This window comes from Leiobunum rupestre, chromosome 4 (assembly GCF_980474605.1).
Source record: "Leiobunum rupestre chromosome 4, qqLeiRupe1.1.hap1, whole genome shotgun sequence".
NCBI lineage: Eukaryota > Metazoa > Arthropoda > Arachnida > Opiliones > Sclerosomatidae > Leiobunum > Leiobunum rupestre.
This window is the reverse complement of record NC_143387.1, coordinates 21,106,955-21,117,198: the sequence shown is the minus strand read 5'-3', so window position 1 is coordinate 21,117,198 and position 10,244 is coordinate 21,106,955.

Here is a 10,244-nt window from a genome sequence, read left to right as displayed (position 1 = left end):
ATATATAGTTCGTTCTAGACACTCGAAAGGTACTCACAAGGCTGTTTAACACTCGATTAGAAAATCAATGTTTAGGACCTCATATGTATAGTTCGTTATAGACACTCGAAAGGTACTCACAACGTCGTTTAAAGACCAATATTACACACTATATGAAAATCTAAGTGTAGGACCTCATATGTATAGTTCGTTGTAGACACTCGAAAGGTTCTCACAACGTCGATTAAAGACCAAAATTACACACACACTAATTTAAAATTTAAGTGTAGGACCTCATATGTATAGTTCGTTCTAGACACTCGAAAGGTTCTCACAACGTCGTTTGACACACGATTAGAAAATCAAAGTGTAGGACCTCATATGTATAGTTCGTTGTAAACCCTCGAAAGGTACTCACAAAGTCGATTAAAGACCAATATTACACACTATATGAAAATCTAAGTGTAGGATCTCATACGTATAGTTCATTGTAGACACTCGAGAGGTACTCACAACGTCGATTAAAGACCAATATTACACACTATTTGAAAATCTAAGTGTAGGACCTCATATGTATAGTTCGTTGTAGACACTCGAAAGGTACTCACAACGTCGATTAAAGACCAATATTACACACTATATGAAAATCTAAGTGTAGGACCTCATATGTATAGTTCGTTGTAGACACTCGAAAGGTACTCACAAGGTTGTTTAACACTCGATTAGAAAATCAATGTTTAAGACCTCATATGTATAGTTCGTTGTAGACACTCGAAAGGTACTCACAACGTCGATTAAAGACCAATATTACACACTATATGAAAATTTAAGTGTAGGACCTCATATGTATAGTTCGTTGTAGACACTCGAAAGGTTCTCACAACGTCGATTAAAGACCAAAATTACACACACACTAATTTAAAATTTAAGTGTAGGACCTCATATGTATAGTTCGTTCTAGACACTCGAAAGGTTCTCACAACGTCGTTTGACACACGATTAGAAAATCAAAGTGTAGGACCTCATATGTATAGTTCGTTGTAAACCCTCGAAAGGTACTCACAACGTCGATTAAAGACCAATATTACACACTATATGAAAATCTAAGTGTAGGACCTCATATGTATAGTTCGTTCTAGACACTCGAAAGGTTCTCACAACGTCGTTTGACACACGATTAGAAAATTAAAGTGTAGGATCTCATACGTATAGTTCATTGTAGACACTCGAGAGGTACTCACAACGTCGATTAAAGACCAATATTACACACTATATGAAAATCTAAGTATAGGACCTCATATGTATAGTTCGTTGTAGACACTCGAAAGGTACTCACAACGTCGATTAAAGACCAATATTACACACTTTATGAAAATCTAAGTGTAGGACCTCATATGTATAGTTCGTTCTAGACACTCGAAAGGTTCTCACAACGTCGATTAAAGACCAATATTACACCCTATATGAAAATCTAAATGTAGGACCTCATATGTATAGTTCGTTCCAGACACTCGAAAGGTTCTCACAACGTCGTTTGACACACGATTAGAAAATTAAAGTGTAGGACCTCATATGTATAGTTTGTTCTAGACACTAGAAAGGTACTCACAACGTCGATTGAAGACCAATATTACACACTATATGAAAATCTAAGTGTAGGACCTCATATGTAGAGTTCGTTCTAGACACTCGAAAGGTTCTCACAACGTCGATTAAAGACCAAAATTACACACACACTAATTTAAAATTTAAGTGTAGGACCTCATATGTATAGTTCGTTCTAGACACTCGAAAGGTTCTCACAACGTCGTTTGACACACGATTAGAAAATCAAAGTGTAGGACCTCATATGTATAGTTCGTTGTAAACCCTCGAAAGGTACTCACAACGTCGATTAAAGACCAATATTACACACTATATGAAAATCTAAGTGTAGGACCTCATATGTATAGTTCGTTGTAGACACTCGAAAGGTACTCACAACGTCGATTAAAGACCAATATTACACACTATATGAAAATCTAAGTGTAGGACCTCATATGTATAGTTCGTTCTAGACACTCGAAAGGTACTCACAACGTCGATTAAAGACCAATATTACACACTTTATGAAAATCTAAGTGTAGGACCTCATATGTATAGTTCGTTCTAGACACTCGAAAGGTACTCACAAGGTTGTTTAACACTCGATTAGAAAATCAATGTTTAGGACCTCATATGTATAGTTCGTTGTAAACCCTCGAAAGGTACTCACAACGTCGATTAAAGACCAATATTACACACTATATGAAAATCTAAGTGTAGGACCTCATATGTATAGTTCGTTGTAGACACTCGAAAGGTACTCACAACGTCGATTAAAGACCAATATTACACACTATATGAAAATCTAAGTGTAGGACCTCACATGTATAGTTCGTTCTAGACACTCGAAAGGTACTCACAACGTCGATTAAAGACCAATATTACACACTATATGAAAATCTAAGTGTAGGACCTCATATGTATAGTTCGTTGTAGACACTCGAAAGGTACTCACAACGTCGATTAAAGACCAATATTACACACTATATGAAAATCTAAGTGTAGGACCTCACATGTATAGTTCGTTCTAGACACTCGAAAGGTTCTCACAACGTCGATTAAAGACCAAAATTACACACACACTAATTTAAAATTTAAGTGTAGGACCTCATATGTATAGTTCGTTCTAGACACTCGAAAGGTTCTCACAACGTCGTTTGACACACGATTAGAAAATCAAAGTGTAGGACCTCATATGTATAGTTCGTTGTAGACACTCGAAAGGTACTCACAAGGTTGTTTAACACTCGATTAGAAAATCAATGTTTAGGACCTCATATGTATAGTTCGTTGTAGACACTCGAAAAGTACTCACAACGTCGATTAAAGACCAATATTACACACTATATGAAAATCTTAGTGTAGGACCTCATATGTATAGTTCGTTGTAGACACTCGAAAGGTACTCACAACAACGATTAAAGACCAATATTACACACTATATGAAAATCTAAGTGTAGGACCTCATATGTATAGTTCGTTCTAGACACTCGAAAGGTACTCACAAGGTTGTTTAACACTCGATAAGAAAATCAATGTTTAAGACCTCATATGTATAGTTCGTTATAGACACTCGAAAGGTACTCACAACGTCGATTAAAGACCAATATTACACACTATATGAAAATCTAAGTGTAGGACCTCATATGTATAGTTCGTTGTAGACACTCGAAAGGTTCTCACAACGTCGATTAAAGACCAAAATTACACACACACTAATTTAAAATTTAAGTGTAGGACCTCATATGTATAGTTCGTTCTAGACACTCGAAAGGTTCTCACAACGTCGTTTGACACACGATTAGAAAATCAAAGTGTAGGACCTCATATGTATAGTTCGTTGTAGACACTCGAAAGGTACTCACAAGGTTGTTTAACACTCGATTAGAAAATCAATGTTTAGGACCTCATATGTATAGTTCGTTGTAGACACTCGAAAAGTACTCACAACGTCGATTAAAGACCAATATTACACACTATATGAAAATCTAAGTGTAGGACCTCATATGTATAGTTCGTTCTAGACACTCGAAAGGTTCTCACAACGTCGTTTGACACACAATTAGAAAATCAAAGTGTAGGACCTCATATGTATAGTTGTTGTAAACACTCGAAAGGTACTCACAACGTCGTTTAACACACGATTAGATCGTCAAAATTAAGGACCTCATATGTATAGTTTGTTCTAGACACTCGAAAGGTACTCACAACGTCGATTAAAGACCAAAATTACACACTAATTTAAAATTTAAGTGTAGGACCTCATATGTATAGTTCGTTGTAGACACTCGAAAGGTACTCACAACGTCGATTAAAGACCAATATTACACACTTTATGAAAATCTAAGTGTAGGACCTCATATGTATAGTTCGTTCTAGACACTCGAAAGGTTCTCACAACGTCGATTAAAGACCAAAATTACACACTAATTTAAAATTTAAGTGTAGGACCTCATATGTATAGTTCGTTGTAGACACTCGAGAGGTACTCACAACGTCGATTAAAGACCAATATTACACACTATATGAAAATCTAAGTGTAGGACCTCATATGTATAGTTCGTTGTAGACACTCGAAAGGTACTCACAACGTCGATTAAAGACCAATATTACACACTATATGAAAATCTAAGTGTAGGACCTCATATGTATAGTTCGTTCTAGACACTCGGAAGGTACTCACAACGTCGATTAAAGACCAATATTACACACTTTATGAAAATCTAAGTGTAGGACCTCATATGTATAGTTCGTTCTAGACACTCGAAAGGTACTCACAAGGCTGTTTAACACTCGATTAGAAAATCAATGTTTAGGACCTCATATGTATAGTTCGTTATAGACACTCGAAAGGTACTCACAACGTCGTTTAAAGACCAATATTACACACTATATGAAAATCTAAGTGTAGGACCTCATATGTATAGTTCGTTGTAGACACTCGAAAGGTTCTCACAACGTCGATTAAAGACCAAAATTACACACACACTAATTTAAAATTTAAGTGTAGGACCTCATATGTATAGTTCGTTCTAGACACTCGAAAGGTTCTCACAACGTCGTTTGACACACGATTAGAAAATCAAAGTGTAGGACCTCATATGTATAGTTCGTTGTAAACCCTCGAAAGGTACTCACAACGTCGATTAAAGACCAATATTACACACTATATGAAAATCTAAGTGTAGGACCTCATATGTATAGTTCGTTGTAGACACTCGAAAGGTACTCACAACGTCGATTAAAGACCAATATTACACACTATATGAAAATCTAAGTGTAGGACCTCATATGTATAGTTCGTTCTAGACACTCGAAAGGTACTCACAACGTCGATTAAAGACCAATATTACACACTTTATGAAAATCTAAGTGTAGGACCTCATATGTATAGTTCGTTCTAGACACTCGAAAGGTACTCACAAGGTTGTTTAACACTCGATTAGAAAATCAATGTTTAGGACCTCATATGTATAGTTCGTTGTAGACACTCGAAAGTGACTCACAAGGTTGTTTAACACTCGATTAGAAAATCAATGTTTAGGACCTCATATGTATAGTTCGTTGTAGACACTCGAAAGGTACTCACAACGTCGATTAAAGACCAATATTACACACTATATGAAAATCTTAGTGTAGGACCTCATATGTATAGTTCGTTGTAGACACTCGAAAGGTACTCACAACAACGATTAAAGACCAATATTACACACTATATGAAAATCTAAGTGTAGGACCTCATATGTATAGTTCGTTCTAGACACTCGAAAGGTTCTCACAACGTCGTTTGACACACGATTAGAAAGTCAAACTTAAGGACCTCATATGTATAGTTTGTTCTAGACACTTGAAAGGTACTAACAACGTCGATTAAACACCAATATTACACACTATATGAAAATCTAAGTGTAGGACCTCATATGTATAGTTCGTTGTAGACACTCGAAAGGTACTCACAACGTCGATTAAAGACCAATATTACACACTATATGAAAATCTAAGTGTAGGACCTCATATGTATAGTTCGTTCTAGACACTCGAAAGGTTCTCACAACGTCGATTAAAGACCAATATTACACACTATATGAAAATCTAAGTGTAGGACCTCATATGTATAGTTCGTTGTAAACACTCGAAAGCTACTCACAACGTCGTTTAACACACGATTAGATAGTCAAAATTTAGGACCTCATATGTATAGTTTGTTCTAGACACTCGAAAGATACTCACAACGTCGATTAAAGACCAAAATTACACACTAATTTAAAATTTAAGTGTAGGACCTCACATGTATAGTTCGTTGTAGACACTCGAAAGGTACTCACAACGTCGATTAAAGACCAAAATTACACACTAATTTAAAATTTAAGTGTAGGACCTCATATGTATAGTTCGTTGTAAACACTCGAAAGGTACTCACAACGTCGATTAAAGACCAATATTACACACTATATGAAAATCTAAGTGTAGGATCTCATAAGTATAGTTCATTGTAGACACTCGAGAGGTACTCACAACGTCGATTAAAGACCAATATTACACACTATATGAAAATCTAAGTGTAGAACCTCATATGTATAGTTCGTTGTAGACACTCGAAAGGTACTCGCAACGTCGATTAAAGACCAATATTACACACTATATGAAAATCTAAGGGTAGGACCTCATATGTATAGTTCGTTGTAGACACTCGAAAGGTACTCACAACGTCGAGTAAAGAAAAATATTACACACTACATGAAAATAAAAGTTAAGGACCTCATATGTATATTTCGTTGTAGACACTCGAAAGGTACTCACAACGTCGTTTAACACACGATTAGAAAATCAAACTTAAGGACCTCATATGTATAGTTCGTTGTAGCGACTCGAAAGGTACTCACAACGTCGATTAAAGACCAATATTACACACTATATGAAAATCTAAGTGTAGTTCCTCATATGTATATTTCGTTGTAGACACTCGAAAGGTACTCACAACGTCGTTTAACACATGATTAGAAAATGAAAGTTTAGGACCTCATATGTATAGTTCGTTGTAGACACTCGAAAGGTACTCACAACGTCGATTAAAGACCAATATCACAGACTATACGAAAATCAAAGTTAAAGACCTCATATGTGTAGTTAGTTCAAGACCCTCGTAAAGTACTCACAACGTTGTTTGACACACCATATGAAAATCAAAGTTAAAGACCTCATATGTGTAGTTAGTTCAAGACCCACGTAATGTATTCACAACATCGTTTGACACACGATTAGAAAATCAACCTCATATTTATAGTTGTTGTTTCCTTTAACCATAAGAAACATTATATCCACAAGTATAACCGAATACCGAATTATAGCCAAATTCTGAACACAAAAGAGCAGTTCTCACACTTTCACCAGCTTCTATAACGGCCGACTTTGAAAGATAATTCGGGACCTCCACTCCTTTCTTGTGCCAGGGTCTCCACACTTTTAATCTGACCCTGCAAATGGAATAACTCTTGGAATGTCAAAGGTTCTACTGGCACGATGTTAAAAAAGGCAGAGTTATGACTATGTAGACGTTACACGAATTTAGGTGATACAGGGTTGCCACGCGTCAGGGTAAACATGGAAAACAGGGAAAAGTCAGAAAATTGAAAGAGGGAAAAGCAGTAGCGGCTGTAAGGTTTTACACAGGTGGTCTAATTATTTTGTGGCCCTAACAACTTAAATAATCACTTGTAATTTGGTGGCAGCTGTGCACTACGTTTTATAAACCCGTTTAAGAAAACTTAGCTAAATTAGTTTTACCGGAGGTCGGCTGTCTGTAAAGCACGCGTGCCATGCAGGCAGCCAAATTCCCGTGAAAAGACAGAGCTCGATTTATCTATACAGGTTAGAGCTCGGTGTATTTTCGCCTGTACTAAAGAAGGGGGGCCGTTACTTGCTGCAGCTTTTATCCCCATTGGAATTATAGGTTTCCATGCGCCACCTTCATTGTGAAAAAATTACTAATTATTATTAATGTTATTTTCAAGGTAAGCATAATTTAATAATAGCTAAAATTAAAATTTCTGTTTTAAAATACAATTTTATTACTCATTAAAATTATATTTTAATTATCAATAATTAAAGTTAGAATGCAGGTGGCGCTACTAACGGGCCCCTATTCATAAGGGGCAAATAGCTCGAATTTTAAAGAAATAATTGAATTATTCAAAATTTTAAGACCTAAACATTTGATGTGTTTTATATTATTACAAATAATTAATAATATTTACAGAAAACTGAAATGATAATGTAAATTAAAAGAAACCAAGATAAAATAATAGTTTCAACAATTCATAGATAGATGGTGCGTCGAGCGGCATAATTTCCCTGGGCCGTGGGATTGCAGTTCATAACGGTCCCCCTTATATTGCTTTTGAGTTCTAACCTGTGTAGATAAATCGTGGACAGAGTAAACCGTAAAAGGACATAGCCCGCCTTCAAAGTGTCACACTGGCCTTTGAAAATATCCTGTACTGGTTATCACGTGGTAATTTCGGGGCGAATTCTTCTTGAAGACTATAACGGAAAAAGTCACAATTTGAATATATGAATTTAAAAGCTTCATCCAAACCGACGAATAAATCACGCGAAGCCGATTTAATAAAATATTAAAACGGTCAAATGAGTCGGAAAAGGTTTGATGAGAATTTCGAGGGGGGGGGGGGAGAACAAAGGAACAAACACAAAATACGAGATAAATAAACATCAATAGGCCCGACTGACGAAAAAACGTCTACCCGCGGCGAAAAAAAATTCTCCCAGCCAGGTTGAACGCGGCCGGGAAACAACAGGAACATAAAACTCTACAAACGCCCAACCTCGCTAAATATTTTTCATATAAACCCGCCAGAAAACTTAGCTAAATTGAAAATTTGACGGTTTTCTTGTTTTTGACGGTCATCGCTTTACATCCCTTTCACTCGCTGTATAACGCGTCACCCTCGAACCCAGAATAAAGACTTTGCCCTTTGGTTGTTTCGGGCCGAAGCTTTTTAAGTGTAGATTTTTACCTATCACCTATAGTCGGTTTCTATTCTACAGAAAATTTTACACAATTATTTTAGCCTACATTGAAATTTCACCTGCAGTAAATATATTATTTATAGAAATAATTAGTTCGGTAGGTTAAAATATTAACAAAACGTGACAACCCACCCAAAAAATAATCTAGAGCTACTTCGAAGCGCTAGATAAAAAAAGGAAGGCTCTGTGAAATTTGGATGGTTACAAAGGTGTTGTGTTTAAAGGGACTTTCACGAGACTCCTCTGGTCAATTTAAAATACGTCATTCGGTCGCTTCTCGTTGTGAAGTCAAAATAACGACCGAATGAGGGTTTTTAAATCGAGTAGGTCTCTCTTCAATGTCCCTTTTAATGAAAACAGAACTTTGTGGGAGACCAACGGTTTTCCAATTTAAATTCTAACAGCCGCAAATGTATTTTAAGACAATATGTTACTTCTAAGGGTGATTTTTGACATTCTTCATTCCAATTTTTCCCCATTTTTCTTCAAAATTTATGATAACTTAGCAATATAAAAAGCCGATTATGTAAATTAGCGTTGAAGCATAAGTAACATAATAACTGTTAAGTAACGATGTCGGCTATTGAAACTGTGTCGCCGGGGGTTTGGGCAATCGGAGAATCCAAAACCGGAAATCCGTTGATAATTTTTTTAATTCATGTCATTATATACGCGCCAAAGCGCGTTTAGTGTTCAAATAGGAACACAATTACCTCCAGAAACAAAAAAAAATAATGATTCAACTAACAAATAGCTGCTAGTTCTTAGGATGTAATGATTTATACGGTCATTGCCGAGACAGACTATCAATAATTAATTTAGCGGTGGGATAATACTGAGGGCCCTACTTACAATGATAGTGGGTGATGTTATAGTATATAAAATTTATTTTATGCCATGCTTAATTAGGATTAATTAAGTTCTTCGTAATTTTGTTTACATTTGATAACCATTTTTTTAAATATTATCAGTTTCATTTAACCATAAGTAACATACGATAGCTAACATGAACGTTATTACGTTAATAGATGTAAGTTTATGATAGTGTGCCGCTGAAAGGGCCACGTCATCGGAGCGTTCAAAAGTGACGTAGCTACGGGGAAGCAGATTCCGCAATGCGGGCGAGCCCATGGGCCTAGGGGACCCATTTGAATTTATGTCCATAGTTTACATATATTTCTAAACGGTAAATGGGTAAGGGTCCATGGAGTCTAGTTGCTGGCGGGCCCGAAATCTGAAGCTACGCCACTGGCATTCAAACCTGAAATTCTTTAAAAAAATATTATATTTATACGAGAACATTTATTGGTCGCATAAATTTGGGTTAATGTTGAACGAAAAAAGTATAGAATGCAGTGGCGTAACTATAGGAATTTGGGCCCGGGGTTAAACTTGAAAAAAAAGGGCCCTCAATCAACACATTTTTCATGAATTTAAAAAATAAATAATCACTTTCAAGAATAGCAGAAAACACGAAGTAAATAAATGTGTGGTGCTTGTGTGGATGAAAATAAACATATGATGAACTGTAGGGCTATGTTAAAACAAAACCTCCCCCCCTTTTATTTTTACTTTTAAATTTTTACTTTTTATAAATTTGATTTGTGAATCTAGATATATATATATATATATAT